The sequence below is a fragment of the Lagenorhynchus albirostris genome, chromosome 3 (genome assembly GCF_949774975.1).
Source record: "Lagenorhynchus albirostris chromosome 3, mLagAlb1.1, whole genome shotgun sequence".
NCBI classification, from domain to species: domain Eukaryota; kingdom Metazoa; phylum Chordata; class Mammalia; order Artiodactyla; family Delphinidae; genus Lagenorhynchus; species Lagenorhynchus albirostris.
Window position 1 is genome coordinate 166,627,254 of NC_083097.1, and position 19,876 is coordinate 166,647,129.

The 19,876-nt window shown below is 45.4% G+C and overlaps 2 protein-coding genes across 12 annotated transcripts in view; one reads left to right on the top strand and one right to left on the bottom strand.

The window, feature by feature from the left end:
• ACSBG2 (acyl-CoA synthetase bubblegum family member 2) overlaps window positions 1-14,112 on the bottom strand; it is a 69,391-nt gene extending 55,279 nt beyond the window's left edge. Inside the window, exon 1 of one of the 2 annotated variants that reach the window (XM_060145441.1) lies at window positions 13,903-14,112. The gene's annotated coding sequence lies outside the window, so the exon portion shown is untranslated. The remainder of the gene's footprint in view (window positions 1-13,902) is intronic. The other variant, XM_060145438.1, reaches the window with a different exon arrangement.
• RFX2 (regulatory factor X2) overlaps window positions 12,864-19,876 on the top strand; it is a 94,203-nt gene continuing 87,190 nt past the window's right edge. For 9 of the 10 annotated variants that reach the window (XM_060145430.1, XM_060145432.1, XM_060145435.1 and 6 more), the window contains exon 1: window positions 12,921-13,052. The gene's annotated coding sequence lies outside the window, so the exon portion shown is untranslated. Of the gene's footprint in view, window positions 13,053-19,876 lie in introns of all 10 variants that reach the window. The other variant, XM_060145431.1, reaches the window with a different exon arrangement.

Genomic DNA, 19,876 nt, shown 5'->3' on the forward strand with positions numbered 1-19,876 from the left:
CAGTGCCCCATCTTAAAATGTAATGTCCATCCGTGTTGCTGCAAATGGCATTATTTCATTCTCTTTATGGCTGAGTAATATTCCATTGTATATATGTACCACATCATCTTTATCCATTCCTCTGTCAATGGACATTTACGTTGCTTCCATGTCTTGTCTGTTGTAAACAGTGCTTCAGTGAACATTGGGGTGCGTGTATCCTTTTGAACCAACAAGGACCTACCGTATACCACAGGGAACTCTGCTCAATATTGTATCACAACCTAGATGGGAAAAGAATTTGAAAAAAGATAGATACGTGTATACGTATCACTGAATCGCTTTGCTGTACACCTGAAATTAACACAACATTGTTAAGCAACTGTACTCCAATATAAAATAAAAAGTTATTTCCTGAAAAAAAAATGTGGTGTTTTCAGTCATGGACAGTTCCAAGTGGAAGAAACCCATCTTTGGAATCATTCGATGCTGAAGTTTCAAACTGAGGTTCTGGGAGGCCAAGTGCTCCATGGCGCCCCCTGCCTTGATCAAAACTGCTCCCCTTTTGCCTGTCCGACCCCAAACCCAGAGACCTAATCCCGTGCTCACTGCACATCTCACAAGCCTTCTGTGGGAGCACATCTGCAGCTTCATCATGAGATGATTTGAGGCAAAGAAATTCATTTCACAGCCAACTCCTTGGAAATACACCAGGACAATTCCTTTTTTTTCCTTTTTTTTTTTAAATTTTATTTTTGTGTTGACATATAGTTGATTGACAAGGTCGTGTTCGTTTCAGGTGTACAGCAAAGTGATTCAGTTATACATACATATATATCTTTTTTTTTCAGATTCTTTTCCCTTATAGGTCATTACAAAATACTGAGTAGAGTTCCCTGTGCTATATAGTAGGTCCTTGTTGGTTATCTATTTTATATATAGTAGTGTATATATGTTAATCTCTAACTCCTAATTCCTCCCTTCCCCCACCAGGACAATTCCTAATAGTAAACTACATTTCCCAAGGTGAGGGGTGTTAGTAGGGGGAAACAGGTCACTCGGTTTAATTGGTTTGGGAAATGCAGTTAGAATTAACATTTTTTACTAATGGATTTTTTTTTTTTTTTTTTTTTTTTTTTGCTGATACTAGTAACATCTCTTGGGCACCTTCAGTATCCCGGGCACGTTACAAAGCACATCCCAGTGAATCCCCACGAGGTAGGTCTTCATCGGAAACTTTTTTTTTTTTTTTTAACAAAAGAGAAAACTAAGGTTAGAGGAAACTCTAACCCTAGTTACTGATATATACAGAAGAGGAAACTAGGGTTAGAGGATTATGTGACTTGCCCTTGAGTATGCAGCTAGCAACCAGAACTCAAGTCTGAATGGTTCCAAAGGCTGGGGTCATAACTCAGATACGATTGCAGGACTTCTCAGGGCCTTTAATGAGCTGCTGGGCACTGGCATCTTTTGATCATGGAGCCCTTTCTTCACAGTGTGTCTGACAACAGTAAGTAAGACTGTCTGTCAGCACAGGGTAGCAGGGACTCCATATCAACCTGTCTGCAACCAAACCTACACCTACAACAGCTGGAGTGACCAACCATCTGGTTTACTCAGGGCTGAGGTAGTCCCTGCGACATGGAACTTTCAGGTTTAAAAAAATTTTTTTTAAATTATTATTCAGATATAATTCACATAACATGAAGTTCATCATAGTAAATTGTACAATTCAGTGATTTTTAGCATATTTAAAGCATGGTGCAACCATCCCTACTGTTTAATTCCAGAACATTTCCACTGCCCCCAGTGGAAACCCATACCCTCGTATCCATTTAGCAGCCCCTCAGTTCCTCCCTCCCCAGCCCCTGGTAACCACTAACCCACTTTCTGTTCTATAGATTTGCCTCTACTGGACATTTCACCCAAATGGAATCATACAGTATGTGTTCCTTTGTGACCGTTTCACTACACTTGGCATCATGTTTTCAGGGTTCATCTGCATGGTAGAAAGTGTCAGTGCCTCACTCCTTTTTATGGCTGAATAGTATTCCATTGTGTAAATATACCACATTTTGTTTATCCATTCATCTGTTGATAGACATCTGAGTCCTTTCTACTTTTTGGCTATTAGATATGAGTAATGCTGCTGTATATGCATGGACAAGTTTTCGTATGGACGAATGTTTCCAATCCCTTTGGATATATACCTAGTAGAATTGTGGGGTCATGTGGTAACTCTGTCTAACTTCTTGAGGAACTGGAGTTTCAGGGTTTTTTCCTTCTCCTTTTCTTTTTTTCTTTTTTGGCCACACCTCACAGCTTGCAGGATCTTAGTTCCCCAACCAGGGATCAAACCTGGGCCCCAGGCAGTGAAAGCACCGAGTCCTAACCGCCGGACTGTCAGGGAATTCCCCTGGAATTTCAGTTTTAATAGCAGGAAAGTTCTAGAGAAATCAGGTCAAGTTGGCCACACCTTATAAATGATTTCTCCTTGATGTCACTTGCCCCAGGGCTTTAGGTAAGAGGGCAAAGCATTCAAGATACTGCCTTGGGTACACCCCCGTTCCTTCCACTGTTACCCAACTTTTCTGGTTCTGTGCTTCCTGTACTGCAGACTCTGCCATTTTCCCTCCAAACTGTGCCCTACATCGTCTTCCAAAGATTGCTGTGTGTTTACGCAAGCAAAGCCTTCTCTCAGGAAGGGACAGAAAGCAGAGTCCACTAGGGGGAAATGTCAGCCTTTCCTCCATCCACTTGGAAGCCCTGGGTGTCCTGTGTCAGCAGGGACCTGGCACTTTTTGATAAGGGATGACTTGGGCCAGAATAAGAATACAGGGGGAGCTAAGAGTGACAGAATAGAGGGCAGGTAAGTCCTGAACTGAAATTCCCTGCTGGAAATTCACACCTGTTTTCCTTCTGCCCTAACATAATATAGAACCACTGTTTGAGTGGGAAATTGTGGAATTACAATAAAAAGCTAAAGACGAATCTCAGAGCAACCCTTCCATATCTTTTCTGGATTATAATCAGAGGCTCAAACCCCTTCATACAAGCACAGAATAGTGTTCTTTTCATCTACATTTTGCCAATGGAAGCGTTTCTGCGAGGTTTCTGCCCACCTAGCCTTAAGAGATTTGGGGCAACAAAAGAATAAAAGGCAAGGTCTTGAAGAGATATTTGTACACCCTTGCTCATAGCAGCATGAGTCACAGAGTCAAGGTGGAAGCAGCCCAAGTGTTTGTTAATGGATGAACGGATGAAATGTGGTCCATCCACACAATGGAACATTATTCAGCCTTAAAAAGGAAGGAGATTCTGACACACGCTACAACATGGATGAACCATGAGGACATGATGCTAGAAGCCAGACACAGAAGGACAAATACTGTCTGATTCCACTCATAGGAGGGCCCTAGAGGAGTCAGATCCACAGAGGCAGAAAGTAGATGGTGTGTTCCAGGGGTTGGGGGAGGGGCTGGGGAGTCAGTGTTTCATGGGGACAGAGTTTCAGTTTTCAGGATAGAGTTCTGGAGATGCGTGATGGTAGCACAAAAATGTGAATGTACTTAATACCACTGAACTGTACACTCACAAGTAGTTTAAATGGTAACTTTTATGTTATGTATATTTTATCTCAAATTTTTAAAAAAATTTAAAGTTAGATTTGGACAAGAAATTTTTACCTGCAGGCTTGGCATTCCACCATCCATTTATTCGACAGTGATTTACTGAGGAACAGCTGTGTTCCAAGCCCAGTTCTAGACCAAGGTTTCTCAGCCTTGGGGCTGCTGCCTTTGGGGCCACATCATTGTCTGTGGTGGGGCCATCCTGTGCCCTGGAGGGATGCAGCGTGCCCCGCTTCTACCCGCCAGACGCCAGTGGCTCCCCCTGCCCCAGCTGTGACATCAAAAGTGTCTTCAGACATTGCCCAGTGTCTCACAGGGGACAGAATCATCCCAGGGGAGATCCCCCCTGGGTTAGGGGATTCCACAGACCCCCAGAAGACACTGCATTCCATAATCATCTGACCTGCGGAGGCCCTAGGATGCTACACACATTTGAAACACACAGAGTGACTGGGGAGGGAGAGAGGAGGTCATTCACAGATGCTGGGGGTGGGAGGCACCCTGGTTTACACGGCTTAACACATTGGGAATTCATTCTGGTGCGCAGTGCGAACTGGGGCGTCAATCTTTCCCCAAAGGCTTAATGCTGGGTTTCTTAGTCTAGGCACCGTTGGCATTTGGGCCCAGATAAATTCTCTGTGGTGGGGCCGTCCTGTGCACTGCGGGATGTTGAGGAGCATCCCTGGTCTCTACTGACTAGATGCCAGCAGCACCCCCTAGTCGTGACTGCCGGAAACATCCCCAGACATTGTGGGGCAGGGTCACTCTTGGTTAGAAAAAAAACCTCTGCTTTATAAGACTCTCCTGTGGTCCAGTGGCTAAGACTCCGGGCTCCCTATGCAGGGGGCCCGGGTTCAATCGCTAGTCAGGGAACTAGATCCTGCACGCATGCCTCAACTAGGAGTCCAAATGCTGAAAATAAGAGCCCTCATGCCACAACTAAAGATCCAGCATGCCACAATGGAGATCCCACGTGCTGCAGCTAAGACCCAGTACAGCCAAATAAATAAATACTTTTAAAAAAAATCAATGAAACCAAGAATTGGTTCATTGAGAAAAACAAACAACAACAACAAAAACCCCTGTGCTTTAGATGATAGAGATGAGAGTAGACAGAAGAGGTCCCTGCCCTGCTGGAATTTACTGAGACTGGAGGACAGGGCTGGAAACTGCAATTTCAACTGGGGCACCAGGACAGAAGGGTTCTGGAATTCCACAGGGAGGCGCCAGCCCAATGAGCAGGTTTTCAGAGGAAATAACTGAGAAAGGTTCCCAGCTCTAAAGGCTGTTCACCTATTCAGAGGGTACAGAAGGGTGAGAGTGGACATCGTAAGAGAAATTTTTTTTTTATTTAAAAAAAATTTTATTTTATATTGGAGTCTAGTTGATTAACAATGTTGTGTTAGTTTCAAGTGTACAGCAGAGTGATTCAGTGATACATGTACATGTTTCTATTCTTTTTCAAATTCTTTTCCCATTTAGGTTATTACAGAATATTGAGCAGAGTTCCCTGTGCTATATATAGGTCCTTGTTGCTTATCTATTTTAAATATAGCAGCGTGTACACATCAATTCCAAACTCCCAATCTATCCCTCCCCCCATCCTTCCCTGCCTAGTAACCATAAGTTCGTTCTCTAAGTCTGTGAATCTGTTTCTGTTTTTTTTTTTTTTTGAGTATTTACTTATTTATTTTGGCTGCACTGGGTCTTAGTTGGGGTACTCGGGATCTTCATTGTGGCATGCTGGATCTTTAGTTGTGGCATGAGGGCTCTTAGTTGCAGCATTTGGGCTCCTAGTTGTGGCATGCATGTGGGATCTAGTTCCCTGACCAAGGATCGAACCGGAGCCCCCTGCACTGGGAGCACGGAGTCTTACCCACTGGACCACCGGGGAAGTCCCTCTGTTTTGTTAATAAGTTCATTTGTATCATGTTTTTTTAGATTCCACATATAAGTGATATCATATGATATTTGTCTTTCTCTGTCTGACTTGCTTCGCTTAGTATGATCATCTCCAGGTCCATCCATGTTGCTGCAAATGGCACTATTTAACTTCTGAAAGGGATGTCTTGGCAGACTACGTCCAGGGTGCTGAGGGCTGGGTGAGCAGAGGGGTCTGGTTGCCCCTCCCTCCGATCCTGGGGAGGGGGACTTGAAGGGCGTGCCTTGGCTCCAAATAGACTCCCTGGGAGCAGGGAGCGGGTGATGCTCCCATTCCAGGGAGGCATGCTGGACCGGTATCCACTTCCTGCCGGAAGCTGCAGGATGAGAGAAGGGCTGGTTGTCTGTTTTCATAGCTGAGCCAAGGCAACTTGATGCTAAATCAGGATGGGCTTGCAAACAGCGGGTTCGTTTGGGAAGAGGTGTTGTGTGTTTCTCGGGAACTAGATGTGCTCAGAGAGCCGGCGTGGGGGCATCTAAGATCTTGTCCTGGAGCCTCTTCTGGTGTCCCTTCGCAGAGGATAAGCAGGCCATGGGGCCTGAATTCCTAGGGACCAGGGAGAGTGGAAGTGGCAGTCAGTGTAATAGGTTTGGCTGGGTAAAAGGAATGGCAGGTGGCAGCCAGCCCACCCACCAAGATGGGGCAGGGGTGGTGGCTTGTATCCAGGACAGCTTCACGAGGTCTCCTACGCTTGCTTTATTGCTCTGCTGTTGCCGTCTTGAAGTTCATAATAACTTTTGAACAGAGATCCTTCTCCACTACAGACGGACAGGGCAGGTGCAGCTCAGTATTTTATCTCCAAAGACTTTAGACTCCTCCCAGGAGCTCATAAGCAAGAAGGGAAATGTGCAGTCATGTTTGACATCAGTGCAAATCAGGCCATTGGATGAGAGAGCCTTGATGTCACAGGCTGCTGCTAAATTTCTGAGGAGGTTCCCCTTAACCAAATGGCTACGGGTTATTGGATTTTCTTAAAAACTGACCAGGCAGGGTCTCCACCTTGTCTTGTCTTTCTATGAAGGACGACTGTCACTTGACCGGCTGAAAGCTGCCGCTTTACTAACATCAAACTGGAATGACTCTATGCAGTCAGTTTTGTGCTAAGGCAATAAATGCGTTCCTAAAAATCACCACCCTGGGCAAAATTACAGGATAAAAACACACAGGGCTGGCTTGTGGGTAAAATGGAGTTAGGGTGACAATACTCAAAAACTTCATCAGTGAGTTACACATCTGAGTTACAACTAAAAGGAACCTAATTCATATGGTAGCAGAGTCTTTTAATAACAACTTCATTGAGACACAATTCACATACCATGACATTCATCCTTTTAAAGTGTGTAATTCTGTGGTTTTCAGAACATACAAAGACTTGTGCAACTATCAATATTTTCATCACCTCCCAAAGAAGTTCCATACACCTTAGCAGCGCCTCCCCATTTCCCCTTCTCCAACCCCCGATGACCACTAATCTACTTTCTGTCTCTATGGATTTGCCTCTTCTGGGCATTTCCCATAGATTGTATCACACAATATGTGCCCTTTTGTGACTGTCACCTTTCATTCACTTAACATCCTGTGCTGAGGGTTCGTCCATGTTGTAGTGGATATCAGTACATCATTCCATTGTATTGCCTAATAAAATTCTATCGTATGGGGGCTTCCCTGGTGGCGCAGTGGTTGAGAGTCCGCCTGCCGATGCAGGGGACACGGGTTCGTGCCTCAGTCCGGGAGGATGCCACACGCCGCGGAGTGGCTGGGCCTGTGAGCCGTGGCCGCTGAGCCTGCACGTCCGGAGCCTGTGCTCCGCAACGGGAGAGGCCACAACAGTGAGAGGGCCACGTACAGCAAAAAAAAAAAAAAAAAAAAAAAAAAAATTCTATCATGTGGATTTACCTTATTTTACTTATCCATCTATCTGTTGGTGGCTATTTGGATTGTTTCTACTTTGGGCTATTATGAATAATGCCACCATGAAAATTTGTGTACAAATTTTTGTGTGGATATATGTCTTCATTTCTCTTGGGTATATATACTTAGGGGTGAAATTGCCGGGTCATATAGCCATTCTATGTTTAACTTCTTGAGGAACTGCCGTATTGTTTTCTAAAGCGGCTGTACCATTTTACATTTCTCCCAGCAGTGTATGAGGGCTCTGGTTTCTCCACATCCTTGCCAATACTTGTTATTACCTGTTTGGGGTTTTTGGTTTTTTTTTAATTATAGTCATCTTAGTAGCTGTGAAGCAGTACCTCATTGTGGTTTTGATTTGTATTTCCCTGAGAACTCATGATTTTGAGCATCTTTTCATGTGCTTATTGGCTGTGTGTATATCTTCTTTGGAGAAATGTCAATTCAAATATTTTCCCATTTTTAAATTGCTTTTGGTATCATATTGAAGAAGCCATTGCCAAACCAAGGTTATGGAGATCTACTCCTATATTTTCTTTCAAGAGTTGTATAGTTTTAGTTCTTACACCTAGGTCTGTGATCTATTTTAAGTTAATTTTGTATATGGTGTGAAGTAGGGGTCCAACTTCATCCTTTTGCATGTGGCCATCCAGTTGTCCCGGTGCCACCTGTTGAAGAGACTATTGATAATCTTGGCACTCTTGTCCAAAACAATCGATTGTAAAACTGTGCGTTTATTTCTGGACTCTCAGTACTGTTCCATTTATCTGTGTGTTTAGCCTTATGCCAATATCACACTGTAGCTTTGTAGTAAGTTTTAAAATCTGGGAGTGTGAGTCTTCCAATTTTGTTCTTTTTCAAGATTGTTTGGGTTATTCTGGGTTCCTTGCGTTGCTTTGTGAAGTTTAGGATCAGCTTGTAAATTTCAACAACTACAACAAAAACCCAGCTGGATTCTGATAGAGATTACATTTAGTCTCTAGGTCAGTTTGGAGAATATTACCATTTTAACAACATTAAATCTTCTTAACCATGAACATGGGATATCCTTTGATTTACTTGGGACTTCTTTAATTTCTTTCAATGCTATTGGTTTTCTTTTTTTGTTTGTTTTGGTTTTGGTTTTGGTTTGTTTTTTAGTTTTCATTGTACAAGTCTTGGCTTCTTTCATTAAATTCATTCCTAAGTCTTTGGTTCTCTTTGGTGTTATTGTAAATCGAATTCTTTTCTTGATTTCATTTTCAGGTTGTTCATTGCTAGTGTATAGGGAAACAATTGAGTTTTGTATATTGAACTTGTACGCTGCAACCTTGCTGAATTCACTTATTAGTTTTAATAGCTTTTTAATGGGTTCCTTAGGATTTCTACATACAATATCATGTCATCTGCAAATAGAGATAGTTTTCCTGCTTCCTTTCTAATCTGGGTGCCTTTTATTTATTTTTCTTGCCTAATTACTCTGGCTAGCCCATCCAGGACAATGTCGAATAGAAGTGTCGAGAGCAGATATCCTTGTCTTGTTCCTGATCTTAGGGGGAAAACATTTGGCTTTTCACCATTAAGTATCATTATTGATACTTAATGGTGGCATTTTTTGTAGATGTCTTTTATCAGCTTGAGGTTCTCCTCTATTCCTAGTTGGTTGTGAAAGAGTGTTGGATTTTGTAAAATGCTTTTTTCTGCATCTGTTGGGATGATCATATCATTTTTGTCCTTTATTCTACTAAAACAATTATTACTTTTTTAATATTGAACCAACCAACCTTGCATTCTTGGGACAAATTCCACTTGATCGTGGTGTATAAATCTTTTTATATGCTGCTGGATTTGGTTTGCCAGTATTTTGTTGAGGATTTTTGCATCTATGTTCATAAGAAATCTTGGTTATTAGTTTTCTTTTCTTGTGATGTCTTTGTCTGGCTTTGGTATCAGGATAATTCTGGCCTCGGAGAGTGTTAGAATGGCCTCATCGAGTATTTCCTCCTCTTCTAATTTTAAGAATAGTTTGTGGGGACTTCCCTGGTGGCACAGTGTGAAGACTCCACACTCCCAGTGCAGGGGGCCCAGGTTCCATCCCTGGTCAGGGAACCAGATCCCGCATGCATGCCACAACTAAGAGTTCACATGCCACAACTAAGGAGCCAGTAAGCCACAACTAAGGGGCCTGCGAGCTGCAACTAAAGAGCCCATGTGCCACAACTAAGACCCAGTGCAACCAAATAAATAAATATTTTAAAAAAATTAGTTTGTGAAGGATAAGTGTTAAATCTTCTTCAAACACTTGGTAGAATTCATCCATGAAGCCATGTAGTCCTGGGCTTTTCTTTGTGGGAAGTTTTTTGATTACTAATTCAATTTCTTTACTTGTTAAAAATCCATTCAGTTTTCTATTTCTTCTTGAATCAGTTTCGGTAATTTGCATCTTTCTAAGAATTTCTCCCACTACATCTAGGATATCTAATTTGTTGGCATACAATTGTTTATAGTATTATTTTATCATTTTTATATTTCTGTAATGTTGGTTGTAATGTCCCCTCTTTGTTTCCTGATTTTAGTAATTTGAATCTTCTCTCTTTTTATCTTGGTCAGCCTAGTTAAAGTTTTATCAACCTATTTGATCTTTTCAGAGGAGTAACTTGTGGTTTTATTAATTCTCTCTATTGATTTTCTAGTCTCTATCTCATTTACTCCTACCCTAATCCTTATTATTTCCCTCCTTTTGCTAGCTTCAGTTTTAGTTTACTCTTATTTTCCAGTTTCTTAGGGTGGATAGCTAGATTACTGATTTGAAATCGTTCCCTCTCTCTTTTTTTCTTTAACATAGATGATTATAGCTATCAAGTTTCCTCTACTTTAGTTGCATCTCATAAACTTTGGTATGTTGTGTTTCATTTTCGGTCATCTCAGAGTATTTTCTAACTTCCCTCATGATTTCCTCTTTGAGATAGCAGAGTTTTATACCTGTTCAGTGGGGAAGAAATACATAAATAATACTGCAAATACGGCATCACGTTGGGACAAATTTGCATTCTCAAAACAAGAGTTATAGCAGAATGAACCATACAAGAAGGCTCCAAGGTACCTCCGGTCCCACTCTGAAACTTTTCCCCTCCCCTCCCCACATCCAGTCCATCAGAATGCTCTCCAAAATGTACCTCTAATCCACCCATTCATCTCCACCTCTGCTACCAGGTCCCTAATTGAGGCCACCATACCTTTCAGTCCAGAACTGTAAGAGACTCCCAAGTTCTCTGTCTTTCTTGCCTCCTGCAATCTATCCCCCATGCAGTGAGCTTTTAAAATCACAAATTGGAGTACATCTGCCCCCTACTTAAAACTGTCCAATGGCTTCCCAGTCTGATGAGGACCATTTCCTATGGCCTATGGGACCTCAAATAAAATGACCCCCTCCATCCTCTGACTCACCACCCCCCACCCACTCACCCCTCCCCATTCACTCTGTACCAGCCACGCCTAAGGACCTGCTTTTTGTTTCTTCCACATGAGTTTCCACCCCAGGGATTTTGAATGCCTGAAATGTTCCTTTCCTCTTCCTCATTATTCTGACCTTGGCCCAAAGGTCACCCCCTCAGAGAGGCCTAGGGTGACCAAATCTTCCCACTTTGTCGGGGAATCTTCCAGATTTAGCACTGAAAGTCCCACGCCCTGGGAAACCCCGTAATCAAACCATCTGGGTTGGCCACACTTCAGAGGCCATCCCTGGCTGTTCCTTGCAAAATAAGCCCCACCTACTCACCCCCAAGTTACTACCCTGTTACTTTTCCTATAAGTGTGGGACTTGTGTCCCTAGAAGAACAGTGCCTGGCAAATAGTAGGCACTCAATAAATATTTTTAACTAAATTAATCACTGAAGGACAGAAACTGATTCCTGCAGTCTTAAGTTTTAGATTCCATCCCATGAAACTCTGCAAGAAGCAACCCATTAGCACGTGGCAAAATCCATTTAGCAAGTCACCATCAGCATTTTCATTAAAACAAAACGGAATAGAAAAAAATCAGCATTATCTAAAGTATCACGTCATGAAAATGTTTTCGTTATATATGTGTTTGTGTGAACTGGGGCTCTGAGTAAAATATACTTCCTGTTGTGCCTTGTGGTCAAAAATGTTTGAAAACTACCCACCTAGTGGTCAAGAGTGTGGGATTGGGCACCAGACCACTGGGGTTCAAAGCCCTTACAAGTTGTTTGATACAAATTCACTCGTTTTTTTCCCGGCCTCTGTTCTCTGATCCGTAAAACGGGGATAATGCATACGCTTTTTTTCAGGATGTGATTGTGAGATTTAACTAAGTTAGCATATGAAAAATGCTTAGATCACTTTCTGGCATATAAGGACAATTTAGTCAATTCTGACTAATATGATTACTTGTTGAATGAATAAGGCTGAAATCTAATCTTCCCTAAAGTTACCCTGCCTGCTTTTCTCAGAACAAGCTTTTTCTCCTTGTGTTCCAGCCCCTTCTCCCAAATAACATGTTTACTTTATTATTCTGTTTATTGTCAATCTCCCCCAACCCCAAAAAAGCCAAAAAAACCCAAAAAACTGAGAGGGTCCCTTGTTTGTCCCATTCAAAAGTTGAACCTACTACCTGGGGGTAGGGAGGAGGGGAAAATGTTGGCAAACATTTTCTGTGAAGTACCAGATAGTAAATATTTTAGACTTTGCTTATGTCATCCCATCTTTGTGCAAATGCTCAAGTCTCTAGTACCCAACTCTGTCTCTGTGGGACAAGTTTCCGTGTCCCTTAAAGGAATGGGGGAAGCTGTGTTCCAAAAAACCTTTAATTACAAGCACAGGCAGGCAGAATTTGGCCCGCGGGCCATAGTCTGTCAGTCCTTAAAGGAGCTGAAAATACTGGATTCAGTAAAATAAAATAGACTTTCATATAGTTTCCACGTGCCACGAAAGAGTCTTCTTTCGATTTTTTTTTTTAACCACTTAAAACATATTTTAAAATTCTCAGCTTGTGGGCCATGAAAATAAGGCAGTGGGCCGCATCTGGCCCGCGGGTCGGAATTTGCTGGCCCCGGACCTAGACTGTGCCAGAACGCCCGACAATAAGCGAAGGCCCCCGGGTCCCCAAAACTCGGCCTTCCGGGAGCGGCGCAACCAACACTCGACTCGCGCGCGCCTCCCGCCTACCAACCCTCCCAAGCGGCGCCCGCCTCCCTCCAAGCCCCGCCCTCCTTCGGGGCGATTGGTCGAGCCTCGCCCTCTTCCTCGCCGTGGAACGCCCCCGGTGACAGGCATTGCGGACAGCCAGTGGAGAGCTGCAGGGTCTTGCACCCCGCCCTCATCGCGCCCGTTGGAGGCGGGCCGTTGAGGGGGTGGGGCGTGGAGCCTGGTAACCGTTGCCGATAACAACGCCCCGCCCCGTCACGGCAGGCGGGCAGGCGGCGAGAGGCGGGCGGGCGCCGGGAGCGGGAGGAGGAGCGGCAGCCGCCGCCACCGCCGCCGCCATAGAGACTGTAGCCGTGGAGACTGTTACTTACCAACGGGGACCAACACGCAGCAGCCGCCACCGCCGCCGCGGGAGCCGTTGCCCGAACTCCCGGCCGGAACTCCAGGTGACCGATGCGACCGCCCCGGGCCCTGCCCGGCCGGGGAGTATGGGGGGCGGCGGGTATCCCGGTCGCGGAGCGGGCAGCGCAGTCCCTGCGGTTCACCCCAAACGTACGGGATGGCGCGCCCGCGGGACCTCCCTCCGCACCCCGAGTCCCGACAGCGCGGCTGAGTTTGGAGTGGCCGTGGTCCCCTTCTTCCTTTTAACCAAACTCGGGGAGCGGTGAGGACCCATCGGCTCACTTTTTACAAAACTTCCTGAGTTGGGGGCTCCAGGGGAACCGTCTTTCACTCTTACCCTCAAAATCCCCGGGTTGGGGGTGCCCCAGGAACCCCTCTCAAGCTTTTTACCCAAACTCTCTGAATGTGGGGCTCCTGGGGAACCTCTTCTCACTTTCGTTCCCCAAATCCTTAAGCTGGGGGTGCCCGAGGACCCCTCTCTCACTCTTCCCCTCAAACTCCCTGAATTGGGGGGCGCCTTAGCAGCGCGTTTCAAACTCTGACATTTAAACTCCCTGAATTGAAGGCGCCTGGGGGCTCCTCCTGTTTGCTCCCCAAATCTCTGAAATTCGGGCGCCCCTCGGACCTTTCTCTCACCCTTAAACTAAAATTCCTGAATTGAGAGGGCCTAAAAGATTCGTTCTCACCTTTACCCTCAAAGTCCTGAATTTGGGGTGTCCCGGGGATCATCGTTTTGACCCCGTTCCCAAATACTGAATTTGAGGGCTTTCTGTAACCCCATCCTCACTTTTTAACCAAAGTCGGTGCGCTGGTCTAGGGGAAGAACCCTTCCCCTCCTCACTTTTTGACCACGAACTCCCCAAGAATCGGGCTTCCCAGAGACCCGTTTCTCACCTTTTCGTCAAGAATCCTCGCGCTTAGGGCTCCTCGGATACTCCTCCGCTCTCTCCCTGGTAACCCCGTGTTCCCAAGTTTGGGGGATCCTGGATCCGCCAGTCCCTCCACGCCCCTCAGGAAGCGCCTACGCACCGCCGCAGCTCCCCTATTTGGACTGATCGCGAAGCAAGAAAAGTTTTTCCGAAAGGGTTGTGGGTTTGTGGTTTTTTTTTTTTTTAATTTATTAATTTATTATTTTGTTTAAAGAGCCCAACCTGTGGGCCCAAACTGCTCGGTGGCATTTTCTCCGCGTGTTGTGGGAGTGCGCGGGTGTGTGTGTGTATGTGTGAATCCATCCTACCCCTGACCCCCGAAAACACGCCCCCCTCCAAATGCTCTTGATTCCTTTTCTTTTCCCTCTGGGACAAGCCGCGGCGCTCCCTCCAGGCTTCGTCCCTGTTGGTTTTTCTCGCTGCTGCGCTAAGAAAAGTTGCGTTTCCGATCCTAGTGGCTATTTCAAGGGCCCCCGGGGCCCAACTGCCCCTGCCATTCCGGCGGCTGCGGCGGGGGTGGTTCACCGTCCTAATTTTAACCTCCCGGTCGCCCCGCAGGAATGAGGGAGAAGGGCAGGATGTAGTGCACAAGTCCAGGGCTGCCTTTCCGCGGAGACCTCATTCCTGCTTCTGGTGTTTTAATTATGCACCGCCCCTCTCCCCCTCCCCCAACATCCAGTTATTTTCTTGCTTTGTGCATTGAGCTGTCGGTGCAGACTGTCATGAGTTTTTCCCCCGTCCAATCAGCTTTATCTTTGCAAATCCAAAATAGCAAACCTGATAGAAGGCTCTCCATGTCAACTAAGACTTCCCCCCAAAATCAAAATAATGACAACGACAGCAGAAAACATTAATAACAACAAAAACTTTTTTTTTTGCCTGCATATATTGGCAGCACGTTTTTATCTTGTTGCTTCATAATCTGAAACATTATTTGTTTGCTCATATTGATATAAAGACCCTTACCCTCTGTGCCGGGGAGTACCAGGGGCTGGTCACCTTTCTCCCACTCCAGTTTAAAAACTTGAACTGACTCTAAAATAACCTTAGAAATGGTTACTCACCTACTCTGGCCAGAGAAAAAGAGTGTATGGTACCACCCCACCCCCCAGGAAAGGAATTTAATTTCCTTAATTACTGGTGCTAATTTTGCCAACAGGCTTGGTAGAGTATCCGGGGGGACTTGGTAGTCTTTTTTTAAAAAAGACAGAATTCTAATAATATATGATGGAAAAGATAACTGGTTCCGGGATCCTGTGATGTTCCAGCTGATGTGGGTCAGGAATGAATGCAGAAACAGTTTGCCCCTGTGGTAAAAGCAATATGAACTATTTGCCTCTCATCCCAGATAAACCTCTGAGATGCTCAAAAGGGGAGTCCAGGAGGAGAGGGGCAGAATTATTAATGACCCCCAGTAACAGAACAAGTCCTCTGAAATTCAGTTGATATCTGCTTTCTGGGTGCAGGCCACATATCACCTTAATATTCATCTTTAACCGTGTTTATCACTGAAGCACTGCCAGGCCGGAGTTATCCACCAGAAGTGCAGATGCTGGGAAATTGTTTATCTGGCTCTTATTCCTTACATCTAATTTGTAGTTTCAGATTCGAGTTAAAATTAATTAATATTAATTGATATTTAATTAATTGAACTTTCATTAATAGTATATATAATTGAGTCAACATTTTAAATGTGCTTGTAGGATTTTTATAGTCACAGGTGGTGGTTTTGCTTGTAAAATTCCAGAGCCAGAAGGAACCATATCTTATAGTATATTTGGCTCTTTTTTTTTTTAACATCTTTATTGGAGTATAATTGCTTTACAATGTGTTAGTTTCTGCTTTATAACAAAGTGAATCAGCTATACATATACATATATCCCCATATCTCTTTCGGCTCTTTTTAACTAATGCATGTTGACCACTTATTGAAATGACGTGCTCCTCTATACACACCTACTTATTTGTAAAATGTGAAACTTTTTTCAAAGCAAGGGAAGTTCTCAGAGAAACTGCCTCCCTTGTCAGGACCCTCACAGAACCCAAGATCAGCAAAGGACTTCTTTTTTTTTTTACATCTTTTTTGGAGTATAATTGCTTTACAATGGTGTGTTAGTTTCTGCTTTATAACAAAGTGAATCAGTTATACATATACATATGTTCCCATGTCTCTTCCCTCTTGCGTCTCCCTCCCTCCCACCCTCCCTATCCCACCCCTCTGGGTGGTCACAAAGCACCGAGCTGATCTTCCTGTGCTTTGTGGCTGCTTCCCACTAGCTATCTATTTTACGTTTGGTAGTGTATATATGTCCATGCCACTCTCTCGCTTTGTCACAGCTTACCCTTCCCCCTCCCCATATCCTCGAGTCCATTCTCTAGTAGGTCTGTGTCTTTATTCCTGTCTTACCCCTAGGTTCTTCATGACATTTTTTTTTCTTAAATTCCATATATATGTGTTAGCATACGGTATTTGTCTTTCTCTTTCTGACTTACTTCATTCTGTATGACAGACTCTAGGTCCATCCACCTCATTACAAATAGCTCAATTTTGTTTCTTTTTATGGCTGAGTAATATTCCATTGTATATATGTGCCACATCTTCTTTATCCATTCATCTGATGATGGACACTTAGAGCAAAGGACTTCTTATAGGAAAAGACAAAAGAGAGGGAGAAGCTTAGGAGAGGAAGACCCAGAATTAAGGGGGTGGATGGGATAAAGAGTGGGGTCAGAGAATGGGGGGGCAGAGCCGTGGAGAGCTCACCCCATGGGCTGGCAGGCTGCAGCTGGTGAAGATGGTGATGATGACAGGCAGCTTAAGGACAAGGGCTTAGTCCCCCAGTCTGCTCCTCTGAAGGCTCCGAGCTCCCTTAGTGAACATCAGCCGGCCCCTGGCTGCTCAGGCCAACACGTTGGAGTCGTCCTCCAGCCCTCTCTCTCTCAAGCCATCAGCAAAAAGGTAGAGACCTAGAATCTGACCACACCTCGTCACCTCCACCACCGCCAGCCCCTGGTCCGAACCACCGGCGCGTCTTGCCCAGATGATTCCAGCCTGTTCACCAGGGATCGTAACATGTCCTGTTGCGATCCTCAGATTGGATGAAGGGGTCAGGGGACAAAGGAAAGGAAAAATGCAAGTCCCAGCCCTGGATGCTGCTGATGTGGGCTCTAGGGCCCCACAGAGAAGGGGTTCATGTTTATTAGCTCTGTGACTCCAGGTAAGGTTTGGCATTGGTGAAAGAGAAAATCACTTATATGGTTTTGGTATTAGAAATAATGTTATAGGGAATTCCTTGGCGGTCCAGTGGTTAGGACTCTGCGCTTCCACTGCAGGGGACACAGGTTTGATCCCTGGTCAGGGAACTAAGATCCCGCAAGCTGTGCAGTGCGGCAAAAAGAAAAAAAGAGGAAATAATATAACTGTTTAGCCCAGGTCCTGGCACAGAATAGGTGTACAACGGAGTAGCTATTATTGTTGTTGTTGTTATTTTTATTATTAGAACAAGCAAACAAGCAGTGTGGCCTGCCTGGGGTGATTTTTTAATTTTGGTTTCTTGACCACCAAATGCTGAGGAGACATTCAGTAAATACATCTTGCTCGATTGAGTGGGTGAGCCTTCCACTGTCTGTTTTAAGGTGGGAAATACCCTTCGATTGCACAGAAATTCTCTGGTACAGATATGGCACTCTGTAAGCGTTAAGTGCTGGGCAAAACCAAAAAACACAACCCAAAAAGTGTCTCAAAGTCCCACACCTTGGTTGGGGTATCGGTCCATCTGAAATCACTCCCAAAACATCACACTTCCAGACAGGTTTTGCCAAGCAGCCAGCTCTCCAGGCAGAACCTGCAGATGAGAAAACTTAAAAACTGGTTTTGCCTCTCCATTAGTGCTGGCTCTTAGGTGCCAGTCCTGTCGAAGTCAGGAAATCAGCCTCTTGGAGGTGAGAACAGTCCTGGTCTTCATGCCAGGATTTGACTGGAGCAGACAGCATGGCCTTGCTCCTTGCTACACCTCACTTCTTTTTTCCTGAAGTGCATTCCTATTTTATGATACATAGCTTTTATATGTTTTAAAGTATAGTTTCATGCCCTGGCAACCTCATTTTAAATTGTGGTCAATTCTATGAATTTACAAAAAATACAGTTGTCTTCCCAAGCCTATAGACGATACATACAGCAAGTGGATTTCAGATGCTGTGAATCAGATTATACCTCCTATAGGCCATGTTTAAAAATGAAAAAAAAAAATTCTAAAGCCATTAAAAATCTAGAACTTACATGTGATGGCCAATATAGTGATTATTTGTCATTTACTATGTAACAAAGCCCAGATATGCTATATATAGTAAACCTGTTTCTACTAAGATCTCTGCAGTTGAGTGTGTGTGTGTGTGTGTGTGTAAGAACTGGGCTACTCGTGTCCAGGGAAGTTCTTCAGGAGGTGACAGGTGAGCTGAGACTGTCATGATAAGAGGGAGAAGCCCTGTGCTGTTCAGAGGGAAGAGCCTTCCAGGTGGGGCGGGGTGGGGGCAGCAGGTGCAAAGGTTCTGCGGCAGGAGGAGTCAGCTGGGCCTGGTCGGAGCAGAGAAAGGCGGCTGTGTGGCTGATAACTGGTGAGCAAAAGGAGGAGAGGCACAGGGCCCCAGTGGCCATGGGGAGGACTCTGGCTGCTATTCTAAGTATAAATTAAGTTGTTAGGAGATTTCACCTCTGCCTGTAGCTGTCAGAGCCGTGGTGTCCAGTCGTTTGCTGGAAAACCTGCTTTCTGGACCTCTGCCATTTCTTCATCACTCATTCATTCATTCATTCATTCCTTTCTGAGTCAAACACTATTCTATGAGGTTACAGAGACCAAAGACCAACTAGGAGAGTGTGACAGTTTCAGAACGGGGATGGGCTAGAGGTCTCTCTAGGGCATGTGTGTGGCAGGCCGCTCGCCTGGAGGGGGCACAAAAGGTGTCCAAGAGGAGGCGGGCTGGAGCGGAGTCTTGATGTACAAGCAGACTGGTGGGGAGAGCCGTGGCGCGGCTGTATTTTCTGGAAGCTGAGTGCAGGGTACAGGGGAGATCAGGCCAGAGAGGAGAACAGGTGTCGGCACACACAGCCTGTTTTTGGAAGCAAAGTTTCACTAGAACACAGCCACGCTCGTTCACTTCCATACTGTCTCTGGCTGCCCTTTTTTTTTTTTTTTTTTTTTTGCGGTACGCGGGCCTCTCCCTGCTGGGGCCTCTCCCGTTGGGGAGCACAGGCTCCGGAACGCGCAGGCTCAGAGGCCATGGCTCACGGGCCCAGCCACTCCGCGGCATGTGGGATCTTCCCGGACCGGGGCACGAACCCGTGTCCCCTGCATCGGCAGGCGGACTCTCAACCACTGCGCCACCAGGGAAGCCCCGGCTGCCCTTTTGAGGCCACGGTGGGGTTGACTATTTGCGACTGACACAGAACGTGGACTGCGAAGCCTAAAATATTTACTGTCTGGGCTTTTACAGGAAAAGTTTGCCGACCCCTGGCTGGACGAGTGGGACTCGTCTGGTGCTGGGCTGAGAGGTTTGCTGGGGAAGCACTTTGTGATCAGATGGGATTTTGGTAGGTGTAGCAAAAGGTATGGCGTCTGGAGGATGGCAACGGAGAATTAACAGCTGCCATGGTCCAGGCCCAGGGCGATGGCGACCTGGCCGACTGCACCAGCCAGGGATGGTGCGTGGGGACAGAGCTGCAGGGTTCTGGGGGCTCTGAGGACCTGGTGACTCTCTTGGGACCAACGGCAGGGATGAGCCCAGGGCGATCCCTGCGTGTCTGATTTTGGGGATCAGGTAGAACAGGCCACTTCAGTGAGTCAGGGATCCTGGGAGAAGCTAGTGGGGCGGAGAGGGGTAATGCGTTCAGGCGTGGGCTTGGCCAGCTTGAGATGCGCGGGGGCCAGCCGAGTGCGGGCAGT